Below are 17424 nucleotides of genomic sequence, written 5' to 3'. Positions count from 1 at the left end.
CACGACAAACCTGAATATTGAATCAAGATAGGGTGGAGTGCAGTAACAATATTGTTGGCTCATAGGATGACTGATTACTAATGCTACCACATGTTAAAGATTTCTAAATGTCTACCTATTTTTCTATAGCAATGTATTTATGTATAGCTTTGATGGTCGATACTCTGAGACAATCATTTTCTTTTCGGGTTGATGTGGTGAAGATCTAATTTTGATGATATGAAACAAGAAAACTTTATATGTATATTTTGATCAACTATCTTTAAAAAAAAAAAGTCATCTAAACCTGAACTTGGAGGAAAAATTTGAGACTTGTCTGCTCAAAATTTGAAGATACCAAAACAACAAGAATTGTAGTACCTTGAATCTAGTTTGTAAACTACTAAAGTTTTTTAAAAATGGATAAGGTTAAGGGGATCAAATATTTTGTGCACACAAAACTATTTCTATTTTTTTCATCAAAACATAACATAGTGTTTGGTGTGTGCATAAAAAAGTTATAGTTATATTTAGTATTTTGAAAAACCCTTTGGTAGAAAGATAATTAAGAATGTGTTCTAGAAGTTTTGTATTTTTTTGTAATTTTTTGTTGAGTATTTTTTATGACTTTTTGAAGTGGATGCATCCTAAAAATTAGGTACGTGTTCATGTGCGTCACATAACTTGCACCAAAATAATAAAAAAATCATTTTTTTAAAGTGTAAATAATGAAGTGTAGAGCAATGATATATAATTTGTTTCAAATTTTGACAAGTAGATCAAAAGGTATTAAAAAAATGGTACACATGTCTCTAAGAATTCTTGAGACATTGGTAAAATAAATTAAGAATCAATATGTCAATGTTGTTCAAATCTTTAAAAAAAGTATATGGTTAGAAATCTCAGAAGACATGTGAAATTATGGTGGTAATTTTACAAACACCCACTTGATATTGTGTAAACCTGGTGATGATGAAGTTGAGAAACAAGATTGGAAGAAGAAAACACATAAAAAGGAGGGAAATGAAGCTATCAACCCTAAGGCTTGTCATCTAGGGCTAAGTACAAGGAAAAATGTGTGTGTTTTATTTTAATTAGGAACGTGTATGCATTGTTGTTTTAAAAAAAATGTACAATCTTTTATGCGAAAAAACACGCACGCATTATAACACGTATGCATTTTTCTTACATTAAGATAGAAAAAGAACATGGTCTTATAGACTAATTCATTTTTCCTTCCCTTAGTTTTTCCTCATCAAGATATATACATAAATAGTTATATTTTCTCTTTGTCTTTTATCATTCTTATACTTTAAGTTATATTTTATGTATATATTGGTAGGATGTTTGAGAGTGGTTTCAGATCTATACAAGTTATGATGTAGATTCTATATTTTAGGAGATCTTATAATTTTTTAGACTTAATCAAATTTCAATTTAATTAGAAGGCTCCTATCATTATCTTCTTTTTATCTCTCTATCTTAGTCTCTTTATCTCCCCAAGCTCTAGACCTGTCTATTTCCCTATCTCTCCCCTTTTCTTCTATCTCTACCTCTCTCTATCTCACTCTCTCCTCTCTCTCCAAGCTTTAGATCTTATAATTTCTCAAACTTAGTCAAATTTAAGTAATTACTAATCTCTCTCTCTCTCTCTCTCTCTCTCTCTCTCTCTCTCTCTCTCTCTCTCTCTCTCTAGACCTATCTGTTAGGTCCAACAATGAAAGCTAATGTACTGAGAGGGGAGGGGTGAATCGGTATTTCAAAACTTTTCTTTAAAAACAATCTTACTGATAAACATAAAGTGTATATAGTTGATCTCATAATATATAAAGCCAAAACACAATCATAGAAATTACATCCATACACATTTCACTCCATAACACAAAGATTTTGGTTATGCAGAAACTCTTGGTTAGAGAGAAAAACTGTGGTGGGGATGACACCCACAACTTCACTACTGCAATAATAAAGGTTGCTCGGTTAGAGCTACATGTTTAACTATTTCTAATAGCTTACCCTGTTAGGAGTATCAAGATCTTTATATCTACCTTGCTAAAGGATTTTTACAAACACTTTTACAAAATGTTGTACCTGGTTAAAGGCTTTACAATTTATAGACCTTGTTAGAGTCTTTTACCCTGTTAAAGGTTTCTAACACAACTCAAAATAATTCAATCAAAATCTTTTACAAAATATCTGCAACTTTACATCTGAAATGTTATAGTAGACTCTATGTGCTCAATATGAAATTACCATGCTCATAGCATACCTCGGTAATTGATAGATCAACTTGGTGACCTCTTCTGTATTCTTTGTCCCTTAAACTGTTTTCTGAAAATCTTCTCGGTGACCTCTGAATACCTTTGTTCAATCATCACATCGTATCTTTTCACAATATTTTTATCTTCAACTCACCATCTTTTTTTTTTTAGATACTCAAATCATTCTGTATATAGATCTCTAAGGCAGTGATCTTGTTCATACATCGATTATACAAACATGTTTTATCGAATGAATAAACATAGAAATTATTTCATTGGATAAACTTCCTCAAAATCATACAAAATCTTTAAGTGCAATTCCCTATGAAATAATGGTTCCCTGTTCTCGAATCTTGTAACACGTTTCCACATATGTGTCCAGGTTCATTGAATCTGGTAACACGTTTCCACTCGGTTCAGATTAACTCGGTGTACCTTATTTGCTACTCGGTGGACATAGGAAATTTACTCAGTAGACTACTCGGTATATATCATCTCGGTGACTAGCCTTTCTTCTGTAACTGACACCCTTAGTGCTTACCGACTGAATCTTTCTGTAGTATTAACCGACTAGGGTATATAGGATGACTTTGAACATAAAACTAATGACAACTTAGTAAATAGTAACAATCTCCCCTTTTGACATTAGTTTGGTATGTTTGACAAAACTCCTTTCAAAGTCATAACACAAAATCTATATACTTACAAAATGTGATTGAAATGACAGTATATACATTCATTTAAATACATACTTCGAATACATACTCCCCTTATCAATATGTTGTACAAAAATTGATTTGCATGCCCCTGATGTTCCATGCTCCCCCTAACAATTTCATTTGTACACTCGGATACTTTGTAGATACTCGGTACACTCCCCCTTTTTGACAAACATCAAAACTAGTTACCATTCGATGGGGGCAACTGATCAAAAATAGATTTATACTTAGTACGAGCATCATTGAGAGTGTTGGTAAGTGCATCCTTGACACTTTCCATTAAATAATTCTAAGCATTAATATCAACTAACAATGAAATCGAACCATCTAAAGTGCTTCCCTCTGCTTGTGTGGATAGTTGGGTAGCTCGGTTGATCTGCTCTTGTACTGATGACAGATGGGGAATAAATAATGTCTGAAGAGTCATAATATCCATCCTTATTTTGTGCTCTTCATTCCGAAGTTCTAACTGCTGAGCCATATGAATTTGTAGCTTGGTATAAAAATTCTGAATAGAATTTGGCTCGGTAGTCAGTTTATTTGAGAGATCGGTAATCTCTTTTTCAATGACTTCGGTCTTCTGCTTGATATCTTTAATAAAGAATGAAAATGTACATAATTTCTGGAATAAATAGATAATGTTCTTGAGTTGAGGGGACAACTCAACAATGAATCCAACAAGCTTGATTTTACCTATAGCAATGGCTTTCTGCACTTCTTCAATCATCTTGGCAGTTAGCTCTTTTTCTTTTAATTTGCTAAGGTATTTTGATGCCTCTACTCCTGATGTTTCCAATTGAGTGAGTAGTTCATCCAATTGCATATGGATGGCATCATCTTTACTTACGGTAGCTTTAGGTAGCATGTCTATCAATAATGCTTTAACCTTCTGAAGTACTTGGTTCTTCTTTTGAATGGCTATCTATTTTTCTTGTTCTACTTTGGCTTTGCATAGCTCACCAAATTCAATAAGTGCTTGCCCTTTTAGTTTGGAAATGTCAACTTTTGGCAACACAATAGGCTTTGATAGATCTATCTTGAAACTGTGCTTCTTTGCTTTCTTCTCCTTTGATGATGATGCCTTCACCAGTTGAATGAGTACAATGGCTTTGGAGGCTTGATCTTCCTCGGTACGTTGCTCGGTGGGAGCAACACTTTTGTCGATTTCTATAGCCTCTATTGTAGCCTTTGGTGACTTCTTGCTTGGGGTCTCAGTGGCAACAGTTTCAGTGTTTGCAGGAGCTTGAGAAGTTTGCTCACCTGTGGCCTAAGAGGTAGATTCACCTTGTGTAGCCTTATGATCCTCTTTGCCTTGTTCTGTGTCCTGAGGTATCTTGGTTGTCACTTGTTGAGTTACCGGAGGATAGGACTTAACCTATTCCAAGACTGATTCACTGGATACCAGTTTGGCATAGGCATTTCCTTCTATCATTTCTTCTTCCTATGCCTCAGTGTCCATAACATCCTCATCTAGTTGAATAGTTGAAGCAGGGTCTTGCTTGGTAATGTCAACTATTTCTACTTCACCTTGAGGTTCTTCAGTTTGAATTCTGAAGATTTCTTGCCATTTTTCTTTGGTTTCCTTTTCAACTTCAAGATAAAGTCCATTCATCATTTTCAAGGCTCTATGCTTCACTTGAAAATTTGTCTAGTAGTTTTTCAAATGATTTCTAATATCATCTACCGACATGTCTGGAAAGAGATGTACTAAAACTCTTTCTCTTATCTGCTTCTCCGAGTCCATAGCATATTTCCTTTTGTTGTCAATATGAGAGTATAATGCTTTTAGAAGAAAGTTAGTTACTTCCAATGGAACTACTCGGAATTTGAGAAGTGTACATACTACTGACTCTTCTATTTGTCTCTTTTCTTCTTCTGTCCGGGAGTCATATTTAACATACCTGAATGACCCGAATCCTCCATATTGTTTCAATTTGGCACAAAAGTTGTCAACACTGTGTACATCTTCCTTTGTGCTTTTAACAATATGAAATTTATTTTTGTCTTCAGATTCTATGTCACTTGACTCCTTATTCAAAATGAGTCTCCTAGTCGACTTTCTATAAGTCTTTGTAACTTTAGGCAATTCAACATTTTTCTGCCTCTTACTGGGTGACACTACAGATGATTTGGTGTTAGGTCATTTTACTGGTGGAGTCGGTGATACCTTAGGTGTATCTTGTTTCTTCCTTTTCAATATTTTGCCCTTTGGCAACTCGGTGCTCAGAGTGATGGCTACTTCCTGAGCTTCAGATTCTTCCTCAATTGAAAGTTGATCATCTTTCCTACCTGTTGGCTTAGTAGGTGTGGAGGTAGAACCTTCTCCAAATTTCTTAGTTAAGTCTTTTATCATTTTAGTGGCTTTTCTGGTAGCCTTTGGTACAACTATGCTCATTTTTATCTTCTCTTTTACCTCTTCATAGGTACCATATCTGATCTCAGTCGAGTGCCTTGGAAGCTTCAGAAAGACATCTATCTGCTGTTGAGTGATCTCAAAATCAATCTCATAACCCATAGGCAGTAAAGATTGAGTTCTGGGTTCTACTGCATTGACACAATAGTAGTCAGTGTCCACTTCAAAACATATAGTATCCTTATATTTCTCCACTAGTTGAGGTGGGATCCTGTACCTGTTATGCATCTTTTCCTGAAATTTATTAAAGTAGTTATCCATTATCTCATTGAAATTATCACCTAGCTGATTGATAAAATCATTTATCTGATGGGTGATCGGTCGGTGTAATTCCCAAACAATGTTACCGGCTGAGGGAAATAACTTCTGAAAATAGAAGAACATGCATACTAAGAGTGACCCAAACTTTAGTGTGTTAGTAGAGTTATTCTTCTTAGGTTTCCTTATTGTGTTGAGATTCTCAAAAAGATTCTTCAACAATACTTCACATAGATCAATTTTCATACCCTTTTTCACAATTTTATAGGCCAAATCCACAACTACACATGGTACACTGTTCTCTCTCGCCGACTGAAAGAAACAATAACTAATGACTGTAATTGCAAACTTTAGTTTTGCATCTATTACATTATTCAGCTTAAGACCTCTGCAATCGGACTCAACTCCAGTTAAGGTTATCAATTCCTTCTGTGAAATCATATTCTATGCTCGGGCATGGTCGTATATAGGGTATCCGGTGATTATGTGAATAATCTCCTTGGTGATCTTGAATGGTTGGTCTTCTAACCACATAAAGTCATCATGCACTCTGCTCAAAACAAATTTGTCCCATTGGGGTTTGAAAACTCAAGGATAGGTTAGGGCTTCGGTCAATCTCTTAACCTTGATATGCTCATACTTACTATCCAGGATTCCATCGGTGCAAAGTACATCATACATGTCCTTAATTTCGATATGACCTAGCTCTTCTACATGACACTTAGTATAAAATATGACATCTTCAACCAATAGAACCCTATTTGGAATAAGAGAAAATGGAGTTTTCTCATCAGGTTTAGATGCCACTTTGGGAGGTAAGGAATACTTAAGTGAGGGCTTCTCAATAGTCTCAACTACAACTGGTTTCTACATCTTGGGATCCATTTCAAGCTTTGGATTTCTACTAATAAAATAGCTTAGGGTTTCAACTAACTAGAAAATGCTTTCAACTTAGTAAATATAATGCAAATATTCACAACTGATGTTGATCGGTTAACTTGCTTGAAAATGCGTTTAAGATTGTGTGAAAATACCTTGAATTTGCTTTGAAATGTTTGATCACCTTTGATTCTCTTAGCTCTGCTCTTTGAAAACTGGTAAGTGTAAAATGACTGCACAAAGAACTTTAAATACACCCTTTACCTTATTGGGCTTCATGTAGTTAGGTAAGATAAGCATTAAATGCACTTGATTACACTTTACCGACTAACTTCCTTATATGCTTTTACTGACTAGATAGTTTTACTGTATTTACCAACTTCATTGGTAAATCGTAAGACTAGATACAATTTTAGAAATGTTAATACATCTTAGCTATGCAGATTTTGGAGTTATTTCCATGATTAAAATAGGAACTGTTAAGATCTAACCTTGTGAAGATGCAATCCCTTCATACCTTTATTGCTTAGTTGGAAGTAGATGCACCTAACTCGGTAGGTAAGGTGATTTCTTCATTATTTTATCCATTTTCCTTCTTTTTCTAGATTTTCTGTAATTTGATTCTTATCTCTTCAGTATCTCCTCTAGGTTGATCTCTGCAATCTTTAGCCAAGTGTCCAACTTTATGACAATGAAAGCATGCAATTCCAGGATTTCTCCATGATCTCCGATTGTTCATTCCAAACCTTATCATACAGTTTGCACTTATATGTCCATACATTCCACAACATTCACACCATATTCTTGTATTATAATCCCATGGTACTGCAGTATATTGTCGATTGAGATCTGTGTGAGTTTGGTAGCTTCTATCATTTGCTCGGTGTGGAGACCACATGTAGTTTTTCTTCTTAAACCAACACTTCTCGGTATTGTGTCCATATCTATTGTAGTTTTTGCAAAATCCCTTGAATTTTGCCTTTTGATAATTGCTAACAGACTTTGTCCTACATTGTTTAGATGCATGACCATACTTATTGCAATTGTAACAATAACTATCAGACCTAGTGACATTCGGTAGCTTACCTTTTCTGATTCGGCACATGTTGGCAGTATGTCCTTGTTTTCCACAGTAGTTGCAAATAGGCTTGTTATATTTCAACTTATCTTTGTTTCCAGCCTTCCTTGATGATTCTCCTTTCTCGGTGGTGTTGATTCCTTTGTCGATAGAGTTGTTTCTTTTGTAACCGAGTCCGGAAGATTTGCTGGGTGATCTTGTATTTAGTTGCTCATCCAACATTCTTGACGCTTCATAACTTTTCTTTAGTGTTTCTTTTGACTTCTTTTCTACTTGAAGTTCATCAGTCAATCTTGATAATTCAAGTTTCAATGCTTGGTTCTCATTTTCTTTTAGAGTTGCTTCATGATGTGCATGACCCAATTGATCAGATAGATTATGTTGAATTCTAGTCATCCTTGTGATTTCATCATTCTTTTCAGATACCAATGCTTCCAGTTATTTTTTTTCTCTTTCTATACCTTTTATGTTATCTTTAGCTGTTCTCAATGCATCAAGATTTTCAGTCATCTGTGTCCTGAAATACTCATGTTCCCTTCTCATTGCTTTAAGCTGATCATTCAATGCTTTGTTCTTTTCTTTCAATTCTATAATCATTTCTTCAGACTCTTCTCATATGTTGTTCTCAAATGATGTCTCAATTTGTTCCACCAACTCTTGTGAGTCCTATAAATCATCAAACAATCTTCTTCTTACTTTCAGTGATTTTTGCATTTGTCTCTGCATGTCTACAATCACTTGATTAGCATGATCCAATTCTTCTTGGAGATTCACAATTCTGCATGATTGTTTATAGCCTTCCATTGATGAGATCTTTCTCTTTAGGTTGTAAAACCCTTTTCCAAGAGTATAGCTCTGATACCAATTGTTAGGTCCAACAATGAAAGCTAATGTACTGAGAGGGGAGGGGTGAATCAGTACTTCAAAACTTTTCTTTAAAAACAATTTTACTAATAAACATAAACTATATATAGTTGATCTCATAATATATAAAGCCAAAACACTGATAACTCAATGATGAACCACTAGTACCAAACCAGTACTGAGAGGGGGGGTGAATCCGTACAAACACAAATACAGTCCAAAACCGGTTTGACATCAAACACTCCAAATGACTGATAAACAGAGATACCGGTAAAACAGAGTGCAACCGGTAACATCTAGTATAGCTCAATCAGTCATGTATCGGTCACTCAATAAGCTTTTCTCTTAGCTCAATACCACATTATCATAATATTCACATTCATGAACTAGTAGACTTAACCATGAAATCTTCACAATGGTGAGTTCAATATGTTTTATAGACATGCATAAAACATGGAACCTTCATGTGCATAACAGATAAAACAAAGCATCACAAGACAAAAGCATTTCACATGACACACATAATTTTTCACGTGGAAACCCAACTAGGAAAAACCATAGTGGGGATGAATACCCACAAGCTACTTTTTGAACTCTTTAGAAGTCTGCTCTATTAGGAGCCTTGTCCGGTTAAGAACATTACAATAGGTTCTGGTAGGAACCGATCCTGTTAGGGATCACCCGGTTAAGGGTTAAACTTGGTAGGGTCACCTTGTTAGAGGATTTTAAGAACTCAATAGCTGAAAGGATCTCCTAAGCTTCTCTAGCTTCTCAGAACTCATTAGCTTCGAGTTACCCGGTTAAGGGATTTGAAACAAGCCGGTTAAGACCACCCAATTTAAGGGATTTTGAATCAAGCTAGTTAAGGCTACCCTGTTAGGGGATTTTACAACTGTTGAAGTGGTTAGAGATCAACAGGTATTACAATGATCTGTTGACAACACTCAATGCTAATGCAGATCCGTTTTGGCTCCTTTTCACCTTCTACACATTCACTTTGTAGATATCTCTTCTCTCCTTTGGTCTGGAAAGAATCACGTATCACTTCCCTTGGATACACACTCACAACTTTTGCCAACTGCCTCAGATAGAAACCCAACATCGACCTTATAGGAAACATACAGGTCGGTAGCAAAAACCCTAAACCCTAAACCTGTTAGGTTGAGCAATTCAAACGGTTCAATCCTGACCGTTGAATCATACTGCATTAAATGCACCAGTCTTGAGTCGATCTCAAGACATTCTCCATCGTCCATTATCCACTATTTTCATGGCGGCTGATAACCCATCACGCGTTATCACCATTTGACAGACTTCGCACATTCCTGAGGTAGATAGGAATACTCTTCTTCATGCAAGATCCTTCACGTGCACAGAGCTTACGTGGCAACACAATCTGTCCTTCATCATACTGCTAACTCATCACACAAAGATCACTGATTGAGTCACACAAACTTGAGATACTCCAACCAAAAACCCTGAAGTGGAAGCTACCTTACCAACCGGTAGTCATACAGTGCTTACATGTGCCGGTTCCCATAACTGCATGCCGATTCACCTTGAACAAATGTGCCGCTTCACTTTGGCATATACCGGTTCACACATATGCCGGTACCTCTTTCTTCACTTATCACATGTGCCGATTCACACTATGTCCCATATTGACATCAATGCCAACATACAATATCATTATGTCTTCATGCTGGTTCACATTCACATAAGGCTCATGTCGGTTCACATAATGCCAACAATCTCCCCCTTTGGCATTGATGGCAATATACAAAAGATATCTTCTCCGCTTCACATCTTCTCCCCATTTGCTGCAGATATCTTTTCACTTCACTCTCACTCCTTTTCCCCCTTTGACAACAATGCTAAAGTGGAGGTACAATCATCACTGTTTCATCATGTTGCTCCCCCTGAGGAGTAGCATCCATAAACACACCAATCAACAAAAGATTTGTCTTTTCAGTACCAGAATGATGTGGAACAATCACTTTTAGTTCACCTCCTGAAGGGGCAATACCCCTAATTCACCTCTCAAATGCACAAATGTTGCCTTTGGGAGAGGCTTGGTGAATATGTCTGCTAATTGCTCCTTACTGGACACATGCTCCAGTGCAATCTCTTTGTTCTAAACCTTTTCCCTTAAGAAATGATACTTAAGCTCAAAATGCTTGGTTCTAGAATGTAAAACCAAATTCTTTGATATATTGATAGCACTTGTGTTATCACAGAATATACTTACCAGTTCAGATACAGGGATCTTGAAGCCTTCCAGTACATGCTTCATCCAGATTGTCTGAGTGCAGTTCATGAAAGCTGCAACATACTCCGCTTCCGCTGTAGACTGAGAGATGCAACTCTGCTTTTTACTCATCCATGAGACCAGTCTACCACCAAGAAAGAATGCACCACCGGTTGTGCTCTTCCGATCATCCACATTACTGGCCTGATCAACATCTGTGAAAAATTTCAGATTGAAATTATTGTTGTATGGGTACCACAATCCATAGTCAATTGTTCCCTTCAGATACCTAAGAATCCGCTTGATTGCACTCAAGTGAGATTCTCTTGGACTCTTCTAGAACCTTGTAGTGATGCCAACTGCATGTGCAATATCCGGTCTACTATGCACTACATAATGCAACTTACCAATCATTGACCAGTATTCCTTCTCATCAACCAGTGCGGAATCATCCTCCTTTGTCAATTTGCAACCGGTCACCATTGGTGTACCAACTAGTTTGCTATTTTCCATGCCAAAAGTCTTCAACACCTCTTTGACATATTTGGACTAAGTGATGAAGATTCCATCATTCATCTACTGGATTTGCAGTCTAATGAAGAAATTAATCTCCCCTATGAGTGACATCTCAAACTCTTTCTTCATTTCATCAACAAACTCATGACTCACCTTGTTATCTCCTCCAAAGATAATGTCATCAACAAAAACTTCACAGATCAGGATCTGATCTTCTTCAAACTTCAAGTAGATATTGCTATCTTCACTTGTTCTTTCAAATCCAATCTTCACAAGATGGGAATGTAGGCACTCATACCATGCCCTAGGTGCTTACTTTAGACCATATAATGCTTTGTGTAGCCTACATACCATGTCACTGTCTTCAGATAGGGTAAACCCCTCTGGTTGCTCAATATATACCTCCTCTTCAAGTACACCATTTAGGAATGCAGATTTTACATCCATTTGATATACCTTGAATCCCTTAAAAGCTGCATATGCAAGAAGCATACGAACTCCTTCCAATCTGGCTACAGGAGCAAAGGTTTCCCCATAGTTTTCACCTTCTTCTTGAGCATATCCTTTGCATACTAGTCTGGCTTTATTCCTAATCACTGTTCCATCCTCATTCAACTTATTTCTGAACACCCATTTGGTGCCAATGACATTTTTATGCTCTGGTCTGGGGACCAAGGACCATGTACCATTTTTCTCTATCTGGTCAAGTTCTTCTTCCATTGCCTTGATCTAGTCTTCATCATTATGAGCCTCTTTGAATGATTTAGGCTCAAATTCAGAGATCATACATAAGTTTTCTCTGATCTTTCTTCTGGTAAGGATTCCTGCATCCTTATCACCTATGATCTACTTGGGATCATGATTCAACTTGACATACCGAGGAATGGTCTTAATTGGTTCTTCTTTCTTTTCTTCTTCATCCTCATCTTCATCAGTATCAACATTCACCAGTTCAGGAACACTATTATTGGTACTCGGTTGACTGACAACCGGTTCCTAGAAGGTTGCAACCAGTTCATTTACAACTTTCTCACTACCTATTTTCTCAGTCTTCTCAGAGGATTCATCAACTCTTACATTGATGCTTTCCATAATTCTCTAATTCCTATTGTTGTAGCACTTGAAAGCTTTACTCTTGGTAGAATATCCTAGAAATATTCCTTCATCACATTTAGCTTCAAATTTGCCCTGATGTTCACTCCTCTGGATGTAACATTTGCTACCAAATACCTTAAAGTAGTTTACCACGGGGGTCTTACCTGTCCAATACTCATAAGGAGTTTTGTCCTTACCCTTTTTGATGAGTACCTGGTTCATAGTGTAAACTGCAGTGCTCACCGCTTCTCTCCAAAAGGTGTGAGCAACCTTTCCTTGGATCAACATAGTTCTAGTTGCTTCAACCATAGTCCGGTTATTCCTCTCTGCTAGGCCATTCTGTTGTGGAGTCCGAGGGGCAGACAACTGTCTCTTGATGCCAAATTCTTCACAATACTTGTTAAATTCACTGGAAGTGAATTCCCCTCCTTGATCAGTTCTGAGACATTTGATCCTTTTACCACTTTCCTTCTCCACTAATGCTCTGAATGCTTTGAATTTCCCAAAAGCTTCAGACTTGTCTTTCAAGAATGTGACCCACATCATTCTTGAGTAGTCATCAGTGAGTATCATGAAGTACCTATCACCCTGCACACTTCTAGTTTTCATAGGACCACATAAATCAGTATGCACAAGATCAAGCAAGTTGTCAGCAGTGAAAGATTTACCTTCAAAGGTTGAGGAAGACATTTTCCCCAATTGACATTCTCTACACAAGGTATTATCTGGTTTTCTCAGCACTGACAACCCTCTAACTGCCTTGATCTTACTAGCCTTCACAATGTTGTCAAATTTCACATGGCAGAATCTCCTATGCCATATCTAGCTATCATCAAGCTTAGCCATAAGACATGTACTTATATTTGCATCTAGATGAAATAGGTTACCTTTAGTCTGCATGCCGACAGCTACCAATTTACCATCTTTACCTTTGATTTTGCAAACTCCATTCTTGAATTGCAGAGTGAGACCACTGTCATTTAGCTGGGCAACACTTAGAAGGTTGTGTCTGAGACCATCAACCCAGTACACATTGTCAGTACTACTCTTTCCATTCAAAGAGATGGACCCTCTGCCTTTGACCATGCAAGGTGCATCATTGCCAAAGAGAACCACACCACCATCATACTCTTCCAAGGATAGAAACTTGCTTCGGTCACCAGTCATATGGTGAGAACAACCATTGTCAATGATCCATTCATTTGAATTTTCAAACCGGGAGACAAGAGCCTTCTTGTCTGCCACATCTTCCTTTACAACAACAAACATAATGTCTTCATTTTCTTCATCTTCTGATTCCTCATCTGTGACACCTTTATCAACTGCCACAAAACAATTTCTCCGATTTCTTTGAATTTCTTGAACCTTTCCAGTTTGTCCTTGTTGTCACTATTAGGACAGTTCATAGCAATATGTCCTATCCGGTTGCAGGAGAAACATTTCAAAGGTAGCTTACCTTTGTATTTACTAGTTCCTTTTGGGAATCTCCTAGCTAGAAGAGCTTCAAATTCCATCAGAAACTCTTCATCCTTCATTTCTCTGTTCTGACTAGGTTCCCCACTAGTGCTAGCCTCTTTTCCTTTTCTGGATGGTATAGCAGAAGCTTTAAAAGCTAATTCTGACTTTTGAACACTACCATCAAAACTATTCAGCTCATAGGTTGTCAACTTGGCTATGATGGAGTCCAAGGACGCCTTAGACTTGTCTATTGATCTCAACTCCTGAATAGCAGCAACCCTTATTGCATAGACCAGCAACAGGGATCTCAGAACTTTACTGACCACAGTGGAATCTTCTATTTTGCCACCTACACTCTTTATTTCTCCAACAACTATTTTGATTCTTATTCCATACTGCTGAATGGTCTCTCCTTCAACCATCCTCATGTCTTCAAACTTTCCTCTCAAGCTCTCTTCCTTATCCTGTTTTACATGCTCATCACCACCATAGATATTTTCAAGAGCATCCCATACTTCTTTAGGATTTGCCTTGTCTTGAACATTAATAAACACAATGTCAGATAGACTACTGATGAGGGCTTCCATGACTTGCCCATTTTCTTGTATCTCTCTCTTTTGGTCATCAGTGAGAGTACCGGTAAGAACAACATATACATTTTCAACATAATTCCAATGTTGAACACCCATGCTTTTGATGAATATCTTCATCCTGTCTTTCCATATACCAAAGTTTTCCCTGTTGAACTTTGGACCTTCCCTCTTCATCATTTGGCTAGGATATTTTCCTCAAGTGGTTAAGCTTACAACATAGAGGACCTGGAGTGCTTTGATACCAATTGATAACTCAATGATGAACCACTAGTACTGAACCGATACTGAGAGGGGGGGTGAATCAGTACAAACACAAATATAGTCCAAAACCGGTTTGACAGCAAACACTCTGAATGACTGATAAATAGAGATACCGGTAAAATAGAGTGCAATCGGTAACATCCAATATAGCTCAATCAGTCATGTACCGGTCACTCAATAAGCTTTTCTCTTAGCTCAATACCACATTATCATAATATTCACATGCATGAACTAGTAGACTTAACCATCAAATCTTCACAACGGTGAGTTCAATATGTTTTATAGATAGGCATAAAACATAGAACCTTCATGTGCATAACAGATAAAACAAAGCATCACAAGACAAAAGCATTTCACATGACACACATAATTTTTCACGTGGAAACCCAACTGGGAAAAACCACGGTGGGGATGAATACCCACAAGCTACTTTTTGAACTCTTTAGAAGTTCACTCTATTAGTAGCCTTGTCCGGTTAAGAACATTACAATAGGTTCTGGTAGGAACCGATCCTATTAGGGATCACCCGGTTAAGGGATACCCAGTTAAGGGTTAAACCCGATCTTGTTAGAGGATTTTAAGAACTCAATAGCTGAAAGGATCTCCTAAGCTTCTCTAGCTTCTTAGAACTCATTAGCTTCGAGTTACCCGGTTAAGGGATTTGAAACAAGCCGGTTAAGACTACCCAATTTAAGGGATTTTGAATCAAGCCAGTTAAGGCTACCCTGTTAGGGGATTTTACAACTGTTGAAGTGGTTAGAGATCAATAGGTATTACAATGATCTGTTGACAACACTCAATGCTAATGCAGATCCGTTTTGGCTCCTTTTCACCTTCTACACATTCACTTTGTAGATATCTCTTCTCTCCTTTGGTCTGGAAAGAATCACGTATCACTTCCCTTGGATACACACTCACAACTTTTGTCAACCGCCTCAGATAGAAACCCAACATCGACCTTATAGGAAACATATAGGTCGGTAGCAAAAACCCTAAACCCTAAACCTGTTAGGTTGAGCAATTCAAACGGTTCAATCCTAACTGTTGAATCATACTGCATTAAATGCACCAGTCTTGAGTCGATCTCAAGACATTCTCCATCGTCCATTATCCACCATTTTCATGGCGGCTGGTAGCTGATAACCCATCACGCGTTATCACCATTTGACAAACTTCACACATTCCCAAGGTAGATAGGAATAGTCTTCTTCATACAAGATCCTTCACGCGCACAGAGCTTACATGGCAACATGATCTGTCCTTCATCATACTGCTAACTCATCACACAAAGATCACCGATTGAGTCATACAGACTTGAGATACTCCAACCAGAAACCCCGAAGTGGAAGCTGCCTTACCAACTGGTAGTCATACAGTGCTTCCATGTGTCGGTTCCCATAACTGCATGTCGGTTCACCTTGAACAAATGTGCCACTTCAATTTGGCATATACCGGTTCACACATATGCCGGTACCTCTTTCTTCACTTATCACATGTGCCGGTTCACACTATGTCCCATATTGACATCAATGACAACATGCAATATCATTATGTCTTCATGCCGGTTCACATTCACATAAGGCTCATGCCAGTTCACATAATACCAACAAACACAATCATAGAAATTACATCCATACACATTTCACTCCATAACACAAAGATTTTGGTTACGCAAAAACTCTTGGTTAGAGAGAAAAACTGCAGTGGGGATGGCACCCACAACTTCACTACTACAATAATAAAGGTTGCTTGGTTAGAGCTACATGTTTAGCTATTTCTGATAGCTTACCCTGTCAGGAGTATCAAGATCTTTAGATCTACCTTGCTAAAGGATTTTTACAAACACTTTTACAAAATGTTGTACCTGGTTAAAGGCTTTACAATTTATAGACCTTGTTAGAGTCTTTTACCTTGTTAAAGGTTTCTAACACAACTCAAAATAATTCAATCAAATTCTTTTACAAAATATCTGCAACTTTACATCTGAAATGTTATAGTAGACTCTATGTGCTCAATATGAAATTACCATGCTCATAGCATACCTCGGTAATTGATAGATCAACTTGGTGACCTCTTCTATACTCTCTATCCCTTAAACTATTTTCTGAAAATCTTCTTGGTGACCTCTGAATACCTCTATTCAATCATTGCATCTTATCTTTTCACAAGATTTTTATCTTCAACTCACCATCTTTTTTTTTATTTTTAGATACTCAAATCACTCTGTAAATAGATCTCTAAGGTGGTGATCTTGTTCATAATTCAATTATACAAACATGTTTTATCGAATGAATAAACATAGAAATTATTTCATTGGATAAACTTCCTCAAAATCATACAAAATCTTTAAGTGCAATTCCCTATGAAATAACGGTTCCCTGTTCTCGAATCTTGTAACATGTTTCCACATATGTGTCCAGGTTCATTGAATCTGGTAACATGTTTCCACTCGGTTCAGATTAACTCGGTGTACCTTCTTTGCTACTCGGTGGACATAGGAAATTTACTCGGTAGACTACTCGGTATATATCATCTCGGTGACTAGCCTTTCTTCTGTAACCGACACCCTTAGTGCTTATCGACTGAATCTTTCTGTAGTATTAACTGACTAGGGTATATAGGATGACTTTGAACATAAAACTAATGACAACTTAGTAAATAGTAACACTATCTCTCTTCTATAACTCTCCCTCTTCCTCTTTCTGCCCCATATCTATATACCATTATCTCCTCTTTCTCTAATATCTAAACCTATATCTATCACTCTTCTACTTTGTATCCCCCTCTCTTCTCTAACTACCT

The sequence above is a fragment of the Cryptomeria japonica genome, chromosome 9, assembly GCF_030272615.1.
Source record: "Cryptomeria japonica chromosome 9, Sugi_1.0, whole genome shotgun sequence".
Lineage (NCBI taxonomy): Eukaryota > Viridiplantae > Streptophyta > Pinopsida > Cupressales > Cupressaceae > Cryptomeria > Cryptomeria japonica.
The sequence above is the reverse complement of the archived record's forward strand: the minus strand, read 5'-3'. Positions refer to the sequence as shown.